We start from the raw sequence: 21,955 nt of genomic DNA, 5'->3' as shown, positions 1-21,955 counted from the left end.
TCAAGCATAAAAGAACTTCAAATTTTTAACACACGTAAATAAACCAAACAAATAAATACGCAAAAGTAAACGAAGTAGGATCAAACAAATCACGTCCAGCCAGGCCAACCAAAAGAGAGGGAGGAAAACATAACACAAAATACGAATATCCGTATTAACTTTCTACGCCACTGCACCGAATTTATCTGTTACGGGAAAAATATTTTTTCTTGTTACGAGTCAAATAAACACAAACACATATTCGCTCCCTTGTAAACTTCTTGCTCCTGGAGCGAGGTTCGTATTTTGAAGGGAATGGAGTGTTTCCTCGTGACACATATTGCAAGTTGGTACTCAGAATCTTGAGTTTTTCATCCATAAAAAAAGACAAAGGGAAGATTTAATGCCATAAAAAAGACGAAAGGAAATCTCTACGTTTCTGTATTTTTGACCAAGAGCTTTTCTATATTTAGTAATTCTTCAATAACATACCACAAATAGAGCCCAAAAATGGGTTGCATATTTCGAAACTTCAATAAAACCCCCTTAAATATACAAATGAAGCAACACAACACGCTATTTTATGTTGAAGTCTGACATGTAATGTCAAATTCACTAAATAGCTGACATTTAGCCGTCGTTAGTTAAGGTCCAAAAATACAAAAATGTAAAATTGCATCTTCTCAAATATTGTAACACGATATAATTTCATACCTGGGGTGAATAAGCTCAGAAAATCATCATCTATTTAAGACACGATATCATGTTACGAACCCTGGATTAAATAAAGCACTTGATCCCTGTATCTTAAATGAGTGAGAGTTCATGTGGTTTGGCAAAAAAAAGTATATAGGAGATTAGGGACAAATTAAAATAAATATACCAAACAGGAAGGTAACTGCTGTGATAAAATAACGTGAGCGGAGTAAGAGATAAAGCGATAATTTTTAAGGAATCCAAACAATAAAATAGCAGGAAAAAATATAAAATATTATTGAAACCTACATAAATATGAGTAGGTATTAGAGGATGCAAGTCCAAATAATGAAATCAACAATAAAGAAATGGAGAGGAAAAAGAACAATACTAACGGCAAATAAGTTAGCCGAGATTATATTGTAGTATACATAACCATTTTTATCTCTATCATTAAATCATTCGAGAAATTAATTATCATTATTATTATTATTGCAGGAGGCCATTCTTGTGGTGTCTTTTACGCATATTTTTTCATATCGTTATTATTTGTATTATCAGCGAACCCTAGAAAAATTCTTGAGAAAAGCCTTAAGCCGAATTATACTTCTATACTTTTTGTATCGTCACAAACACTATTATTATTTTTATTATATTTTTTGTGAGGACTGAATAAGACGAGGAGAGTGAGCGAACTGAATTTTATTCGGCAAAGGAGGCTGTACATAAGGCAGCGTGCGGACGGAAGCGAAAAGACATGAATAATATTACATAAGAGGAACGGATTCCCGATATATATACATCAAAAGAAAGGGCGTAAATTGCTCTGCATTTTAGTTCCTGGAAGAAAAGAGAGGAGAGGACATATGGATATACAGATTTTTACAATGGAAGGGCGAACATTCACCCGAATGTCGTCCTTACGAATACTCCTAATCCCCCAAAAGACAATGATTACGTAGAATCGTTGGATGACTAACAGAATACTGCGGGGAGCTGAAGGAGTCCTCGGGTTCGTGATTCCCTCGGTTGAGGGGTGTCTTGCGTGTCCTCGCCATCTTGAGGGCTGGAAAGCAGGATGCCGCCCCTGGCAGTGGGTCTGGGAGATTCGACTGCTTTCCTTGGGCGGCCTCGACGACGTTTAGGGGCACTGTCAGGAATCAGTGGCGTCAGGGTTTTGCAAGGGCCTTCAGCAGGGTCGTCTTCGTTGGGAATGATGGCGGGCTTGAGGCAATCTATCGAGACCCAGTCCTTGCAGCCTCCGACTGACATGAGGAATGCCTTCTCCTCGTGACAGACGACTCAGTGCGAGTCCCGGTAGGGCCTCATCAAGGGCGGGCGGGCAGTGCCATTCCTCACAAAGACGAACCTGCAGGAGTCCAAGGCTCGAGGGCAGAGCTGCTTCCTCATGTCGATGTATGTCTCTAGGCAGGGAAGAATTCCCTGGCACTGTCAGGGTCTCCCTGTACTCCTTCTCTGCTGGAGAAGAGTCACTGTTGGCTCTTGGGGCAGTGTGAAGACTGAGGAGGACCCAGGGAAGCTGTGCCTTCCAATCAGGGCCCTGACAGCATGCCAATAAGGAAGCTTTGAGGGAGCGGTGGACCCTTTCCACCATGCCGTTGCCTGCAGGAGTGCCGGACGTCATGGTGTGGTGCTTGGTCCCCATCAGGAGTGCTGGGGAAAACCAGAGCTCTGACATGAGGGCTAGTACTCGGTCTGTCGTGACGTCGTCGGGACTCCAAAGCAGCTGATCCAGCTGTCAAGAGGGCTTCGGTACAGGTATCTGCGATGGATTCTGACATCGGGGTGGCCTCAAACCACCTGGTAAACCATTCGATTACTGTCAGGAGGTATCTGGCCCCGTCGGTGATGTCCTGCATGTTTGGCAGGGGGTAGCTGTCAGGTGTGGTGACGAGGTTCAGGCGCCGGTAGTCACTGCAGGGCCTCCTCGTGCCATCTGCCTTCTTCACCATGTGGAGGGAGGACACCCACAGACTTTTTTTTTTTTTACAGATCCCCATCTTCTCCATTTCTTAGAACGCGGCCTTGGCTTCCTGGAGGAGCTTCGGCAGGAGGTGGCGGAACTTGGCGTGTGTCAGGTGGCCCTTGGTCTCAATATGGTGGATGACACTTTGCTTGGGCGCAGCCTCAGCAACCTGGAGAAGCTCGGGGCAGAAGACGTCCGGAAACTCCTGGAGAAGGAGGCGTATCTGTGGTGGGGAAGGATGGAGCAGATGGTGGGTGCCCTTGGCCTCTGGTGAGTGGGCAGCAGAGGCATGTCTCGGTATTGAAAATGCGCTGGCGGGCCACGTCCACCAAGAGGCCCAAGTGGGTGAGGAAGTCCGCCCCTAGGAGAGGGGTCTGTATATCGGCGAGAATGAAGGGCCAGGTGTATGTCCGGCCAAGGAACGCAATGGTCTGGGCACTGGTGCAGTAGGTGTGGATGGGCATCCTGTTTGCAGCTACAAGGGCGGTTGGGTCATCAGGGGCATAGCTGCAATCCTCTGCAGACGAAGGGAACACCGACTGCATGGCACCAGTATCAACCAGAATCCTGAGGCCGGAGAAGCTGTCTGGACGTAGAAGACCCTGGGTTGGGACTTCGTTACTGCCTCTGCCATGGGGGCTTGTTTTGGGTGCTTATCATGGTAATCGCTTTTAAGCAAGGAATCATATATTAAAGGAAAGGAAAATGCATCTTCTTCGAGAAGGTCTACAGTGAGGAGTCATTTGCGCACGTGTTGGAGGCACCTGTTCTCATGATTGTTAGAGAATCCCCAGGTGTGTTGTGGAACTCAGCAGGCACCATCACGTCGTTAGAAACACTGTGTATTATGATGCAACATATCGTCGAGATCCTTCTAAAAAGCTCCTGTCGGGAGTCTGTGATGTTCGCTGGTATGCCCCGCCCTTTTTGGCCCCGCCCTCAGATCGCCGTATATATATATATATATATATATATATATATATATATATATATATATATATATATATATATATATATATATATATATATATATATATATATATATATATATATATATATATGCCCTGAGGAAGAAGAGATGAGATCATCAGAGATAAGAGAATAAAGAAGAGAGGAAGAAGACGCACGAGAGAGTGTGATTGGAAATGAGTTATGACTTCCATAGTCGGGGAGAGAGATAGAAGTTAAGTCGTCCATAGTCGGGAAGAGAGAGATCCCGACATGGGGCAACCTTTCATAGAAGAAATGTCCTACAAGTGGCTTTGAGGAGGAACCTGTCCTTCGAGTATCAAGAATGGACATTGCTTTCTGCCGTACGGAGTCAAGAAGACGTCTGAAGGTCAACAGTTCTCCTTTGTGAAGTCGTCGCTTCGAGCATTGATTTTCAACAGCTGCAAAACTGACCAGCAAGTATTTCATTATGGCACCATTTCCCCAGTTCACAAATTGTAAGATTTTACTTTTGTTATGTAAATAGGAGAAACCATTCTGCATTTATCTTTGTTAGTAAGCTTGCAAATAAACATTGTTTGGTTTTCTTTCTATATTCGTATCTCCAGTTTCAACTGTTGGTGTTGAATTCATTTTGTTTATTATAATTAAGAACTTGTAACAGACCTTAGTGTCCGTAACATTATTGGCAACCTTACCAGGATATTCGGCACAGCAACAGATTGAGACAGGGAGAATGTAGAAAGAACCAGAATGAGTGAGATGGTGAAAGAGTTTGAGTCCGGTAAGCTTCTAGGTCTAAAATGGAATGATCTCCTTGAGTATGTTGAAAGGAAAGAAAGAGAAAAGTATGAGAGAGATGAAAGAGCGGCTGAGTGAGAGGAAAGAGCAGCTGAGAGAGAAATGCAGCAACAAGAAAGAGAGAAAGAATGTAAGCATGAGTTGGAAATCACTCGTTTAAGGCAAAGTACTCTTAGCAGTTAGACAGGCGGGGGCGAAAGTGAAGCTGATGGTTTAGGTATGAGTGCAGTGTTGAAGTTAGTACCAAAGTTTGATGAGGAAGATGTTACGACATATTTCATGTGTTTTGAGAAGTTAATGGAACGAGTAGGTTCTCTAAAGAAATATGGACTCTATATTTACAGTCAGTTTTGAGTGGTAGGGCACTTACTGTGTATAGTTGCATGTCTAAGGAGGAATGTGATGATTATGATATTGTGAAAGACAAGAATATTACGTATGTAGAATACAGTAAGAAGTTAGAAAGGCTGCTTTTTGATTGGTTAACTTCTGCTAAAGTTGAGGATTTGGATGGTTTGAAGAACTTAGTGTTGTTAGAAAACTTCAAAGATAATGTATCTCCTGAGATTAAGCTTTATATAGAAGATAGGCAAGAAGTACCTTTTGCAAGAGCAACTAGGTTAGCAGACGAATATAGTTTGACTCATAATTTAAGTGTCAGTAAGAAGCGAAATGACCCTTCATCTGATAGAGTACAAAGCAGTAAAGTTTTCAGTTCTAGTAATAGCAATGCAAGTAAAAGTGACCATTCCAGTTATACATGCGGAAAACCTGGTCATACGTCTAAGGTTTGTAAGAATAAAGTGGCATCTAGTGGCTCAGAATTAACTTGTTTCCAATGTAATGGGAAAGGGCATTTAGCGAGAAATCATGCAGTAGAAAGGAAGGACATTAAGAAACCAGTGTCTCTAGTTAACCTTTTGTCAAGTAAGAATGATGTGATGAGAGAAACTAGGAAATTTTTTGGTGAATTTTTGTCGGAAGGTGTAGTTTCCTCTCTTGGAGGAGTAGATTCGAGAGAAGTAGTCTTTCTTCGAGACACAGGAGCTGCTGTCTCACTGATTGGGAGAGAGAGAGTACCAAACAGGGCAGAAATCAATTTGGAAGAAAAAGTCATGTTAGGTGGATTTCCTAACACTTGTGTTCTTTGTCCTTTGTTGAAGTTGAACTTGGAAAGTCAGGTAGTGTCAGGAGAAGTGAAACTAGCAGTTGTTGACAGTTTGCCTGTTGATGGCGTTGACATTATTGTCAGTAATGACTTAGCTTTATCCAAGAATGTGAAACCTGTTGTGAGAGTTTCCAGTGCCTGAAATGGTAGTAAATAGGTCAGGTTCAGATACAGACATAGACTACGGTCATAGTTTGTTCATGGATTCGAACGAGTGTGAGTTCGTGGATTCAAACGAATGTGATAGAGGTGGTGAGGTTGATCTTGGCGCGAGTGTAGCCGAGAGACCTGACACTATTGGTGATGACAGTAATAACCAAGCAAGGTGTAGCTGTCGAGGATAACGTAGTCGCTGATGTGGAATCAAGTAATAGTTACTGTGATGAATTAGGCATCAAACAATCAGCGGTTCCTAGGAAACTTCGTGAACTAGTTTTGAAGTTAGCGCATGATGAGCAAGAACATTTGGGAGTAAATAAAACTTTCAGGTGTATTAGTAGGGTGTACTTTTAGCACAAAATGAGAAATGACATGAATAGGTATGTTTTAAGCTGTCATGAATGCCAAATTGCCAGAAAATCGAATCAAGTAATTCCCAGAGCTCCGTTGTGTAATATTCCTTCAGTAGGCAAACCTTTTGAGAATGTAGTTATCGATATGGTTGGACCATTGCCTAGAAGGGAGGGAGTATATATCTGTTAACAATCATTGACAGACTAACTCTCTCTCCAGAGGCGATACCCGTAAGAAGTTGTAACGCAAAGACTGTAATGATAATGGTAGTAATTTTGTATCCAAATATTTCAAGGATAGAATGAAAGAGTTAGGCATTAAACTCATAACTTCCACACCTTATCGCCCCGAATCACAAGTCATTGTGGAGCGGTTTCACCACGTTAAAGAGTTGTTTACGGAAACTGTAGTAACTTTGAATATGACTGGGAAGAAAAGTTACCTTTTCTTCTGTTGGCTTCAAGGTTGGCACCGAACAACACTACAGGATTCAGTCCTTTTGAGCTGGTTTTCGGCCACACCGCTAAAGGTCCTTTGGAAATGTTAATATATAATTTATTGGTTAAAGAAGGTAGTGAGGACTACGTAACTAATCTAGAGTATTATAAAAACAATTTAAGAGATGCTTGGAAACTAGTGAAGGAGAACGAGAGTGGAAGTCAAGGGGAGACTAAACGGAAACATAATCTTAGAGCGAAAGAGAGAAGTTTCTGTGTGGGAGATAAAGTTTTAGTATTAGTCCAGAAAGAAGATCCCTCCTTATCTTATAAGTTCGAAGATCCTTTTTCAATTTTAGAGAAGAGGGGGAATCTAAATTATTTAATAGATATGGGTATGCGTAGAGCAAAGTGGCTGCATGTAAACTTGCTCAAGAAATATAACCAATGCCCTGTGCCTCGAGTAATGGTGTCTCAGAAAGAAATTGGTTTTGAGAAAAACTCCAAGGGGCTTAAGAATTTCGAAGTTTTTAATCAGGGTTTAGAAAAGGAAAAATTGAGGGAAATACATAATGTTTTAGTGAATCACCCTGAAACTATTAGTGACAAACTAGGCCTAACCAATGTTTTAGAACATGATATTGAGTTGCAAGACACAAAACCCATTAGGCAAAGTCCATATCATCTGAGCCCAGAAAAGGAAGAATCGGTGAGGAAGGAAATTAGTTACATGCTACATAATGATTTGATAGTAACTAGCAAGAGTGAATGGAGTTCCCCGGTAGTTCTGGTGAAAAAGGAAGATGGATCACATAGATTGTGCATCTATTTCCGGAAGGTAAACAGTGTTAACTAAGCAAAGTAATTTTCCCTTACCCAGGATTGACGATTGCTTAGCTAGAATCGGAAATTCCAAGTTTATCTCAAAGCTTGATTTGGCTAAAGGTTATTGGCAAGTACCTTTAAGTGAACGAGCCCGGAAAATATCCGCCTTTATAACACCACTTGGTAGTTTCGAGCCCAAAGTTATGGCTTTTGGCTTGAAGAACGTAGCCAGTACCTTCCAAAGGTTAAGGAATAAAGTTTTAAATGGCATTAACAACTGTGTCGTGTACTTAGATGATCTTGTGATATTTTCAGAGACTTGGGAGGATCATGTAAGGACTTTAGTAAGACTTGGAAGCCCTTACCAAAGCGAATCTCGTTCTTAATCTAAGGAAATGCGAATTTGGGAAAGCCTCTATTACTTATCTAGAAGATAAAGTAGGTCTTGGTAAAATCTGTCCAAAGGATCGGAACATAGAAGCTATCGTGAATTTCCCAATCCCAACAATCCCACGAGATTTCTCGGAATGGTTTTGTATTTCCGTAGATTCGTATCAAATTTCTCAGAAATAAGCGCTCCCATAACTAATCTCCTTAAGAAAGGACGCAGTTTTGTATTTGGTGTCGCGTGTGTGGAAGCTTTCAACAAGTTAAAGGCTGTAATGATTCACGAGCCAGTTCTATTATTACCTGATTTTGGTAAGGAATTTGATATAGCGATCGATGCCAGTGATATTGGCGTAGGAGGGGTTTTGTTACAAGAAGTGAATGGAATGAAACTCCCAGTTGCCTATTATTCAAAGAAACTGAATAAAGCACAGCAGAACTATTCTACTATTGAAAAGGAATTGTTTGGTTTAGTTACAGCCTTGCTACACTGAGATTTATGCACATAGTAGTTCTGTTTTAACTGTGTATACTGATAATAATCCGTTAGTTTATTTGGAGAGGTTTAAGAATAAGAATAAACGTCTAATGTGTTGGAGTTTAGAATTACAAGACTATAACCTGAAGATAGTTCATATAAGGGAAAAGGATAATGTTATAGCTGATAGCCTCTCTAGAGATTTTTCAGAATGAGTAGCCTGATGACTGTTTTCTGTGTTCGCACAGTTGGGTGAATGAATGGAGAAGTGTGCCTGTTTAACTGAGTTAAAGCTTTATGCAGAATTGTTCCCCTGTTGTTTGATTCTGTTCCCCTGCTGTTTGATTCTTGTTTCTTTAAAAAAAAAAAATCAGTTGATTTCAATTTTTTTTTTCTTTTGGGGGAACGTGTCATGGTAATTGCTTTATAGCATGGAATTATATATTAAAGGAAAGGAAAATGCATCTTCTTCGAGAAGGTCTGCAGCGAGGAGGCGCCTGTTCTCATGATTGTTCAAGAATCCCCAGGTGTGTTGTGGAACTCTGCATGCGCCGTCAAGTCATTAAAAACACTGCGTATTATGATGCAATATTTCGTCGGGATCCTTCTAAAAAGTTCCTGTCAGGAGTCTGTAACGTTTGCTGGTAGGCCCCGCCCTTTTTGGCCCTGCCCCCAGATCGCCGTATATATATATATATATATATATATATATATATATATATATATATATATATATATATATATATATATATGCCCTGAGGAAGTAGAAGAGATGAGATCATCAGAGATAAGAGAATAAAGAAGAGAGGAAGAAGACGCATGAGTGTGTGATCAGAAACGAGTTGTCGTCCATAGTCAGGGAGAGAGATAGAAAATAAGTTATCCATAGTCGGGAAGAGAGAGATCCCGACGTAGGGCAACCTTTCATAGAAGAAACGTCCTACAAGTGGCTTTGAGGAGGAACCCGCCCTTCAAGTATCATGAATGGACATTGCTTTCCGCAGTACGGAGTCAAAAAGACATCTGAAAGTCTACAGTTCTCCTTTGTGAAGCCATCGCTTCGAGCATTGATTTTCGACAGCTGCAAAACTGACCAGCAAGTATTTCATTATGGCACCGTTTCCCCAGTTCACATATTGTAAGATTTTACTTTTGTTATGTAAATAGGAGAAACCATTCTGCATTTATCTTTGTTAGTAAGCTTGTAAATACACTTCTGTTCTATTTAGTTTTCTTTCTATATTTGTATCCCCAGTTTCAACTGTTGGTGTTGAATTCTTTTTCGTTTATTATAATTAAGAACCTGTAGTGGACCTCAGTGCCCGTAACAGCGCTGCCTCCATAATTTTTTGAAGGGCGGAAGGAGCAAGGGCGCTTGCATTTCCGTGCCTTGCTGCTAAACTGGCGGTGGATGCGGCACCCACTGGGAGGGCTTCAGCGTTCGCTAGTATGCTGCACCAACCATGTCCTCCTGCAGTTGGCTGTTGGCTGACGGAGGAGAGGAGAGTTTTACAACTTGGGTGGCGGTAAACAGCGCAAAAGCCAGCTGCACCAGACTTTCCATCTCCATGGTCTCGGCATTAGGGATCTGGCTTTGGACTTTGGGCCCCGCTGTGAACGTGTTTCTTCACAGACGAAAATAATGAATAATATTACATAGAGGGAACGGATTTCCAACACATATACATCAAAAGAAAGGGCGTAAAATGCTCTACATTTTAGTTCCTGGAAGAAAAGAGGACATATGGATATACAGATTTTTACAATGGAAAGGCGAACATTCGCCCAAATGTCATCCTTACAACTTGGCTTCCTGATTTTGGAGGGATCTTAAAATAAAGCTTAAGATTATATCATGCCAATCATAGCTTCAGGATGCTTTCAGCATCTTATCTTTGTTTTTAGATCTATAGAGGGCAGCACTGAAAGGACATATATACACATACAGATAGACTACTACATTTAGCACGGATTTTCTTTTAAATTTTTCTGGCATACGTAAAATTTCACTACATGCGTCCAGAGGGTCAGGTGTTTAGTAAACCTGTTCTGTAAACACAATTAACTACAAAGCCTCTTTACAATTTAAAAAAATATTGCAAAAACCACTGATGAGATATCTTAATCAGATTTATTCTATGTACTCAGCAGTTTTCAGTTTTAATCACATTGCACTTGTATATTTCAGGCCTGTTGATGAAAGAGTTGCTGTTAAATGAACCCATAACAAATAGATACTCCTCAAGAAAAGGAACAAAGTGCATCTTGGCTTATTAAAACAAAATTGGATACACAGACTCGGCAAAACTACAGAACCAGGTATGGAAGAGATCTACCGTCAGAGCCATCAATTTCTGCATGGCACAAGTAATTTCTGGAGACAGTGACAGTGATGGATGAAGGGAAGAGTGGACGACCAAAAACATCTGAAGAAAAACATCGATCGTGTAAGGCCAGGTATAAACAATCAGCTCTACTCATTAGTCCACTTGTCAGTTCATCGAATCTGGCATTAAAACTTGCATGTAGACGACAGTTTGTGGGTGGAGTCGGTCCACTCACCAGAACTGATGAACTGATGGCATTATCTAAAGTTATTCCCACCGACAGACAGATGATTGCATGTGTGGATGGGTAAGCAACCATTTCGTGAAAGTTTGCTACTGGTTTTCATCAGGGAAGGATCTCACTCGCTCTGATCAGAATAGGCATAAATTGTGTATAGGTCTAATTCACTTTATTGGTTGTTGAACCCTGCAGCGTTATTTGTAATCCATTAAAAATCCAAATCATATAATAAAGATTTAAAACAATATTTCCATGTGATACAGACAGTTTGGTGTAAGCTTACGCCAGTGTCCTGCCTTTTTAATAGGCCTACTTTAATGAAAGCAGGCTTCACTCTCCTTTACATAAAAAAACTGAAACAACTCCAACGTTCTAATTTCAACTCATTCATTAATATTTTGAAAATAGGCATGTTTTTTTTATTAAAAAAATATTTAAGACAATACTCTCATACACCTTTTTGCTTCTTTCCTGTTATCAAGTGGATTGCTGCGGCAGTGTTTTCCACCACCTCATCAGCTAGCAGAGTTCCCATCACTGATATATAGTGTTGCCAAGAGGAAGGCTGAGTGAGCACTGATGGCGATGGCCTAGAACTGATGGTCCGACTGATAATTTCACCCTTTTCATGTGGACGCTCAACCATCAAACAGTCGCGGGTGAAGTGACAGGTAGGTTAAACCTGAGCGTGAATACCCAGCCTAAGACAAACCTTGGATTGTTCTCCTACAAAGTCCATCCATTCTGCTATCAGAGCCTTACAGCCATCACGTTCATCAGTGCACAAAGCTACATCAGAACTTGTGATTGTTCGCTTACAACTCCTACGGGCACTCAAGCCAAACTATAAACCAAGATGAAAAGAGTTTGTAGTTATCATGCTGGAAGAGTTTCGAGAATGAAACGGTCCTCAACCGAGTTTGTTTTAGTGACGAGGCAACCTTTCATGTTTCAGCAAAAATGAACACAATGTGAGAGCGCCAAAATACGAATTGAATAAGAATCTGGTTTCTTGTACTTGTCCTGTTACAGTTTACCAGCAAAGACGTAATCAGCTAGTTTCAAACACGTACACATAATTGAAAGGTAACCCAACAGATCTGCTTTCAAGGGCATAACTATTCATGAAAAAACAAACTGCTGCATAAAAACATTCTACCATAGGGTAAGCATTTTTGTCTTCCCTCTCCGTCACTTTATTTACCCTCGCGAGGAAGAGGAGACAAACGGTCTCCCAGACCCGGTAATTCCTGCAAAGGAATGGAAAATGACTCCAGACATTTTACTGAAGAAGATAAGCAGCTGGAAAGGATTGCCCAAATTACCTCCGTCTTAAAGGGGAAAAGAAGAAAAGAATCTCCAACTGAGGGTTTTTCTAAGATCACTCACCAAAAGTTCTTGTGTAACGAAAATCAATTCAAAAGGCTTGGGCGAAGAAGCTCCGTTGGTTTCTACGTTTGTTTTTTGAGGGATGTTTCAGATTATGGTTTCCTGTGCCTTTCAGAGGAAAATGGCTTTCGTCTCCTCCTGTGAAATGGATCAAGGAAATTAAGGTCGTCAAGTTCTGCATTGATATGACTTTCCTACTTTCCTTTTCTTCATTTCAAAAGCTACCACTTGTTTACTGAGAGAGAGAGAGAGAGAGAGAGAGAGAGAGAGAGAGAGAGAGAGAGAGAGAATATCAAAGTTTTCTTTTAGATACTGAAGCTCAAAAGTTTCTTCAGGCTTCCGTAAGGCTCGAAGATAAATACTTTTTCACAGGCACTAAAGCAATCTTTATGACACATTCTTAAACAATTTTAATAGTGAAACGGAAAAAAAATAAACTTACAAAAAAACAAAAATGTGGCTTTTTCATAATCTACCTGAAAATAAAATTCGTGGTCCTTTGTTCCTCACACCATTGGACTGTGGGACAGCCTTCCAGAGGATGCCATGCAATTAGAACGTCAGAAGTTCAAGCGAAAATGCAATGCATTACTATCCTAATACTGTTCTTCTCGCATTTTAATACTTTTTTTATTCTGTTCGCTCTCAGATCTTAAAACCTACATAGGCTAGTGGGATGCAAATTGGTACGTTGATTACCCACCCTCCAATCGTCAAACATACCAAATTGCAGCCCTCTAACCTCAGCAGTTATTATTTTATTTAAGGTTACAGTTAGCCATAATTTCACGTCTAGCAACGATACAGGTCAGGCCACTCCGGACCATGGTTAAAGATTCATGGGCTGCAGCTCATACAACATTATAACGAGCATTTTTCATTTGGCTTTCTCTTACTTCTTCCGACTGAACACCATATTCTTTGGAAGCTTGAATTTCAAGTAGGTTTTCTCTACTGAATAATAATAATAATAATAATAATAATAATAATAATAATAATAATAATAATAATAATAATAATAATAATAATAACAATAATAATACTTATTAAAAGTAATGGCTACCTCAGCAGCGTTACACTTGTAGAGATTCTTCTATCTTAAACAGGCTAGTAGAGCGCCTATAGAGGTCATGATCAAATACAGTGTCAAAACAGCTGTATATACTTGAAATTTACAGATAAACTATGATACTATAGTCATTAAAGTCATTAACGATTTCTTTCTCTCTCTCTCTCTCTCTCTCTCAGTGACATTTTGCTTGGCGAGACGTTACCGCGCACAGTCTGATTAATCCACAGATATCACACGTTTAACATTCGTCTGGAAATTCATAAATATCTAGAAGTGTTCGTGAACGTCGGTGATAAGATTAGTGTGAAAATAGTAGTATAAAGCGTCTACTAAGTTAGTTTATCAAGTGAAATACTGTAAATCAGATCAAGATGGCAGTAAGTTCCAAATGTGGAAAAAAATGGTGGAATTTAGCGTGTTTAGCAGATTCGCAAAATGATGAGATCAACAACAGCCATAACCAAAAAGATGCAAAAGCATTAATAGATATATTAGAAGGATATGATCCTTCAAACTGGAACAAATCAACAGAAAACATCTTGAAAATAATTGAAGAAGCTCCAAATAAAATCCAAGTGGTCAAGAGACTCATAAAGAAAATATACGTACATAAATCAACATATTCAGAGAAAGAAAATGAATAAGGTGAACATTGTGAATATCCTAATTGATGCAATAGGAAAAAGAATGCCAAAAGCATGCAAACTGTGTAAGGTGCGGTATAGCATAGTTAATCCACAAAACCTAATCAGAAAATGTGCTGCATGCAACATTCCAATGCATCCACAATGTGCTGAAGTAATGCAAAATATGAGAAAAGTTACCAAAATATTTTGCTCAACATGTCTAGCATGGATAGACAATGTTATAAAAATCAAGACTGAATGTACAAATAGTTGAAGATGAAGAAGAAGAGGAAGAGGAAGAAGAAGAAGAGGAAAACGGAAGAGAAGTAAACAAAACTGAAATGACAGAAAAAAATAAGGAAAACAAAGAACAAGATAAAAGTTTGGATGCAGAGATACTCATTGATACTACATATGAGGCAATCAGTGCCCAAAACTATACCAGGAAAAATAAGGAAAGCACACAGAACATTAATCCACTACGCACCAGCATCGATAATGCAGCGTCTATTCAATGCATTGCCAGCTCATCTGAGGAATATATCTAAGCTGCATCCCAGACCATCCAAGATTGGAAGATGCAAAATATACTGGAAGATGTACTAACAACTCTCTGGTAGACATTAGAGGTGCCTCACACTGAGGGACCTGGGGCAACCCGAACTAGATGTAAGGTCTGTAAGGTAAGGTAAGGTGTCTCTCTCTCTCTCTCTCTCTCTCTCTCTGAAGCGATCTTTTGTCTGGAGCTGTCAGAAATCCTCGGGCTGAGAAGCTGAGGGTGGACTGATCTTGGTGTGGTGTCCGTCCCCCTTATATTTGGGGTTGACAGCAGGGAGTCTGCCCCATGCTGATCTCCTATTGGCTGGTGGCAGTAAGTCTTCGTTTTCATTGGTGGCTTGAGCTAGTCTCAAGCCACTTTCTCCGAGTCCATGGTTACGATGCTGCAGGTCCTGCAGCCATCTAGACCTCCTGAGCAGCACGATAACATTGATGGGCGTTGCGCTATGCTGCGGGACGTCCAGGCTAATTTGATTTCCAGCGGCTGCAGGAGTACCTCGTTCAGGGGCATTGTCTTCCGTAGAGTTGTCGTGATCGGTGGTGTCATTGTTGGTGGCAGGTCTTCTCATACTCGTAGGGAGGAGAAATTCTTCCTGCGTTGTATTCAGTGTAGGTTTTATTTGCTGGATGAGAAGTGCCTTCAGCAGGCGTAACCGACGGGCATCAGGGATCTTCCCGATGATCGTGTTCTGTATGATGACCCCTTACGTCCTGAGTTGGTACAGCCTGCAATCTTCGGCAGAATTCTTAGGAGCCATCAAGGACGCCCCTGGCACCAGGATTATCGCCTCGCTGGACGTGAAGTCCCTATTTACGAATGTGCCTGTCAACGAAACCATAGATATCATCCTTGAGCGTGTCTACAGGAATCAGTTGACCGTGCCCCTCAACATACCCAAAGCCTCACTCTGTACACTGCTGGAGATCTACACGAAGAAGGCCCCTTTCTCCACCCACCGTGGCTAGATGTTCCGCCACTGGGGGTCCTCTTCGCTAACTTTTATATGGGCACCGTGGGGGATTGATTGATTGATTATGTCTGTTAAAAACTAGTGTCACATCTTGGTTATTGACACCAAAATAAACTTAGATAAAAGGTAGAATTAAATCTAAAATTAATTTAATATAAAAAATCTAAAAATATATTTATATGAATAAATTTCTTCAAATATTATATACACTCTTACATAGATATTCTATTATATAATCTAAATTTTGTTGCGGAGGCCAGCCACCCTCATAAAGATATATAACTGCTCTATATTACAATCCTTTCCAAGAATTGTGGATAGGATAAAATTACCTCCTCTATCACATCCCCAAGACAGGAACCTATGTTTCAAATTCCCAAGTCTGGGACATTCATCCAGAAAATGTCTCACAGTCAAGGGCACAGTACAGCTCTTGCAAAACGGAGGATTTTCACGAGACATCAAGAACCCATGGGTGAGTCTTGTATGTCCAATCCTCAATCTGCACAGCATCGTTTCTTGTCTCCTTGGTATATACGGATATGACCAAGGAGACACTGATGACGTGATACTACGCATCTTTTGATTAGTTAAAATATCCTCCCACTGGGACTGCCAACAATTTTTAATTCTCTGACCTACTAGAGGATACAAATCCCGATATGGTAGTAGGAATCTTGTGGGTTTCTATTGGAGCTGACCGCAGACTTTGCAAGTTGGTCACCTTTCTCATTCCCAGCCACCCCAACATGAGAAGGAACCCAACAGAACTTTATTTCTTTCCCTTTTCTTTTTAGTAAAAGCAGCCATTCCAATATATCTAAAATCAGAGGGTTTAAAGGGTTTAAAGATTCCAGCGACTGAACAACATTTCTTGAGTTACAATATATAATAAAATTACTTTCATTCCGAATTAAAACTTCATTTAAAGCCTTTAAAATTCCATATAATTCTGCTGTAAAAATAGATGCAACTGATGATAGCCTGCCGCTTCTCTCTACATCAGGGAAGGCTACACCAAAGCCGACGCCAACATCTGACTTTGAGCCATCCGTGAAAACTGCAGTGGAGTTATCATGTTGCAAAGAGTGGTCTAAAAATATTGACCGCATGGCCTTACTGGACAATTCTGTCTTGGTAACATTAAAATATCTACAAAATTTTATCTCTGGGAAGTTCCAGGGGGGACTAACTGAATATTTTACTGGTAAAATCTCGATTCTTGGCATATTTAATTCACGGACAATAAAATTTACTCTTAAAGCAAATGGATAAGGTTGCTTGGGGTGACTTTCATAAAACTGCCAATGCCTATCATTTCTCATACAGATGCTGGTTAAAGACTTAGATAGCCTCTGGAATCTATACCAGCTCCGAACCAGCAGACGCTTATGATGAAGATCCAGTGGCACCTCATCAGCATCTATAAGCATGCTCTCGGTGGGAGATGATTTAAATGCTCCTGTACATAACCACATTCCTCCAATATGAATTGAGTTGAGCATTTTAAGGCTATTTGGCTTCGCAGAAGTGTACACCTCACACCCATAACTTAATTTTGAAAAGGCCAAGGCTTTTTATAAGCTCAACATCTAAGTTCGGTCTGCACCCCTCGAAGTGTGAGAAAGGACTTTCAGCAAATTCATTGCTTTCAAGCATTTTGCCTTAATATATTTCAGATGTGGAATCCAGGTCAGCTTGCTATCAAAAATCAAGACAAGAAACCTTGTTTCACCGACACATGGAATTCTCTGCCTATGAATGAACAGATCTGGATCAGGGTGGATCCCCCTTATATGACAAAAGTGCATAGTTACCGATTTACTGGCAGAAAATCTAAAACCATTAACCTCAGCCCACTTTACTATATTATCAATGCAGAGCTGAAGGCGGCGTTCAGCCACTGCCATCCTTGATGGTGCAAAGGAAATCGATATGTCATCAACAAAAAGGGTATATGTTATATCTGGGGGAATTATTTTAGAAACCCCATTGATTACCAAGGCGAACAAGGTTACACTTAAAACACTTCCTTGTGGTACTCATTCTTCTTGATTGAAAACATCTGAAAATGTTGCTCCAACCTGAACCGGAAATAGCCTATTTTTCAAAAAAGCCTTAATAAAGAGGGGAAAACTGCCTCTTAGGTTACATTCATAAAGGACCCTCAAAATGCCATATCTCCATGTTGTATCATAAGCCTTCTCTAGATCAAAGAAAACAGTGATGTGATGCTGCTTGTTGGCAAAAGCATCACATATTGAAGATTTCATTCGTACCAATACATCAGTTGTGGAGTGCATACTCCGAAAACCACACTGAGCAGGCGACAGATATTTACCTCTTTCCAAGTACCACATCAATCGTGTGTTCACCATTTTTTCCATGATCTTACACAAACAAGATGTCAATGCAATAGGACAATAACTTTCTGTCTTGAATGGATCTTCTCCAGGTTTCACAAATGGCAGTAATTTTAACTTCTCCCAAAGCTTGGGGAAGATATGTTCTCGGTAAATTCTGTTAATTAGGCTTAATATGAAAAGTCTGGTATTTTCAGGGGTATGCTTAATCATCGAATATGTTATATCATCCAGTCCAGGAGCCGATTCATTACATTTCTTCAAGGCTGATCCAAATTCTTTAATAGTAAAAGGAGCATTGTATTGCTCATGTCTTAAGGTATTAAAATCAATTTCGACCTGTTCCATTATCCGTCTTTGAACTGAATAGGGTCTATCATCATTTTTCTTTGCAACATTAGCAAAATGATTAGCAAACTCATTTTGCCACTAACTGGGGATCTGCTACCTCGCAACCATTGATCTTAATAACTGGAGGTTGACAAGGCGTGAACTTGCCTGCTATTTTTCTAACTCTCTTCCAAACTAGAGTCAGAGGAGTTTTCGAATTTAGTGAAGATATGAATATTGTCCAAGATTCTTTTCATGCTTTTATGATTTCCATGCGAAAATGAGCTCTCGCTTTCCGAAATTCAACACGATAATAGTAACATTTTTGTCTGCGGTATCTGGTGAAGGCAGATCTCATAGTTCTATGAGTTTCCTGGCATTTACGAGTCCACCAGGGAACTGGTCTGCGGACAAGTTTGCCCGAAGTCCTAGGTATAGATTGAAGACCAGCTGCAAACATTATTGTATTCAAAAAGTCAAGAGCGTCATCTACACAGGGAAAGTCATCAGCAGAGTCATCTATTGAGCTGTGCTCCTGGAATGTTGACCAATCAGCTTTACCAATGTTCCATTTGGGTAGCCTTGAAGATGGAGGACTTGATGCTAAACTTATCACTATTGGAAAATGGTCGCTGGTAAATCTATCACTATAGCTCTCCAATTAAAGTAAATAAGACAGTCATCACTACATATAGATATATCAATTGCTGATAATGTGCCTGTTTGAACAAGAAAATGCGTAGAAACCCCAGAGTTGAGGATCCCCATATTTTCATCTTCTATGATGGAACCTAAACACCTTCCTCTTTGATTGGTGATGCTGTCACCCCAAAAAGGACTTCTGCTATTCATATCTCCCAAAATAACAAAGGGCGTGGTAACTGTTGAATAAGAGATTTAAATTCATTGATAGGGAAGGTTTCATTAGGTGGTAGATAAAGAGAGCATATTGTATATTTTCTATGCAAATGGATCTGCACACCTATCACTTGCAATGCTGATTGGATACTAATAGGATTTTGTGGGGTGTCATTTCGAACATACAAAGCGACAACGCCATGGCTTCCAATATTCAAATTATACGTGGAATGATAGGATGTATACTCTCGTGGGCTGGGGCACATATTACCAATCATTGTCTCCTGCAGAGCTATACAAACAGGAGACACTTCTGATATGAGCAGCCTTAATTCTTCCCATTTAGCTCTTAATCCCAGACAGTTCCACTGAAGATTAATGAATTTACTTTCCTTTATAGGCTGTTAAATTAGAGCCTCTTTTAAGAGCTTTCAACTTACTGACTTGCTCCTTATTTCTGGAAGCAGACCGATTATTTATGGCTGCCTTCCTTTTCAGAGGGTTATCAGTCTCCGGAGCACCAGACAAAGCTGATGCTGCCTGAGGAGGGGTGTGAAGGTTGGACATTGGTGCATCCTCCAAAGGATCAGAAGCACAATTTAAAGCTGGTATAGCCTCCAGTGAGGTGGAAGTGCCAGGTTTACCCGGCACAGCCTCCAGAGAGGCAGGAGTACCAGAAATCACTGGTTCTGTTTGCATAGAAGCAGAAGTTCCAGAAACCACTGGCACTGCCTCCAAAGAGCAGGAGTGCCAGAATCAACTGGCACTGCCTCCGAAGAAGCAGGGGCGCCAGGAATCACTGGCTCGGCCTCCGAAGAGGCAGGAGCCCCAGGCATCACTGGCACAGCTTCCGAAGAGGCATGAGCGCCACCAATCACTGGCGTTGCCTCCAAAGAGGCACGAGTACAGGTCGTAACTGGGTTTTTATTAACATTATCTTTGGTGACATTGATATTTCTTCATCGGTTGGCAGCAACACTGGAAAAGGATATACCTGGTCTAATGTACTGACTCAACACTCTCTCTTTTGCCTCCCTAAATGTGATACGTTTGGTTACCCTTAATGTTTGAATTTCTTTTTCCATGATGTATACATCACAATTAAGGGAGGATGATGGATGATTGTCTCCACAATGTATACATCTGGCCTCCTTATTACATATGCCATGCACTGCATTTAACACAAGTAGCAGGCTTGCCTTGTAGTTTCTGTCTACAGGACCCCTAACATATGTCCGAATTCTTGACAATAAAAACATCTCCTCGGTCTTGGGATATATTGTTTAACCTTGAAATGTAACCAGGCTACTTTCACTATACAAGGCAATCGGGTGGAATTGAAAGTAACAATTAAATTGGGAAGTGGGACTAGGAATCCATTTATCTTCTTCATTCTTTCAATTCTTATTACACCTTGATCCCTTAATTCCTCTATGAGCCTTTCCTCAGGGTATGTCAGTAATTCCAAAAAGCATGCACTGCACACACTACTTTAACTACTCCAAGGTGAGATAACGTTTTTAACTTGTCACTTTCTTTTGCCGAGGCAGATTCCACTGTCAGCTTTCCTCGCGCCTTAGAAAAAATCTTAGGCTATTGGCCACAACACCTGACAATATCTTTATATACATTAAAAATGTCACAATCAGTCTTCCAAATTAAAAGTCAAATATTTATCATACAAGTTTTCAAACATTCCGGGACCTATTTCTGTAACTATATTTTTACTAAATTTCCCTTTACTCCGTACTGGAGCATAGGGTTTCAGTGTAATTACACTGGAAGGTTTGACTGATTTTTCCAGAGGAAGGTTGCCAGTGGAGGTTCCTGCAGTCATCAACTGTGCCGATTCACTACCATCAAAGGGTCCAGGGGTACTTGAATCTTTATTCATATTATTCATAAAGATCAAAGTATTGGTAAAAAAATAAATAAATAAATAAACCTGAAAACCTTAAAAAGATATCAACAACCTTTCATGCAGTTTATTCTTCCACTAATGGCACAAGTGAGAACCGACTCCCAAATGTCCACGTCCCAACCGTACCCCACAGGGGATGGCACAACATGATTAGAGTGGCCCAAGTGTAAGCCAAACCCGCTTGATAGGACTGAGAGTATTACCAGAATACAATCATCCCCACTCTAATCACATTATGGGCAAACCGGACAGAATGCTGAGAGTCCTATCCACAAAACTAGACCCCCTGGAATCCGTGGTCCAGCCCCGCAAAATAGTTCCGCCTGATATCACTCAGGTCCGAACATTATCGGGCAGTTGATGGTCCTGCCACGGTTCCCACTATTTAGCTTCAGATATAAAACCCATTCCCAGCTATGATATCTTTTCGGTTTACTAGGTCCAGTAAATTTAAGCAAAGGTGGATAATTCCACATAATTAATTCAAAATGCTAGTAAAAAATATTACATGAAGGAGAAGGATGTAGTAAGAATGAAAAAATTGCAGAAAGAAGGAAAAGCTCTGACTAATTTAATTGGATCAGCAGCTGGGCCTCAAGGACCAGTGAGAAAGCAACCCCACCAGGCATCACGGCCCAGCTGCTGGTCCCTAAGCCCCCTACCCACGCCAAGGGGTCAGCATCTAGGGGGACTATGGGGGAACTGGTCTTCGCCAGGACACAGCAACCCTGCAGATATGTACATTACACTGACGACATCTTTGTGCAAGTCGACGCTGAGGATGAGGTAGAAACCCTCAGTCAAGCATTTCAGCAGTGCAGTGGGCTGAATTACACAGTTGAATACAGCTCCGACAATCAGCTCCCCTTCCTCGACGTCCTTGTAAGCAAGACGGAAAACGGTCTCTGTACTTTCGTCTACACAAAGAAGACTAATCTAGGGCTTTGTCTCAGCAGTGACAGCGAGTGCCCCGCTAAATTCAAAAGTACCACCGTCAGGGCCTTCGTCAGGAGAGCCCTCTCCCACTGCTTGACCTGGCAGGACACTCACCAGGAACTTGACTGTGCTTCCCAAGTA

This window comes from Macrobrachium nipponense, chromosome 1, assembly GCF_015104395.2.
Source record: "Macrobrachium nipponense isolate FS-2020 chromosome 1, ASM1510439v2, whole genome shotgun sequence".
NCBI lineage: Eukaryota > Metazoa > Arthropoda > Malacostraca > Decapoda > Palaemonidae > Macrobrachium > Macrobrachium nipponense.
Note: the sequence above shows the minus strand (reverse complement) of the source record.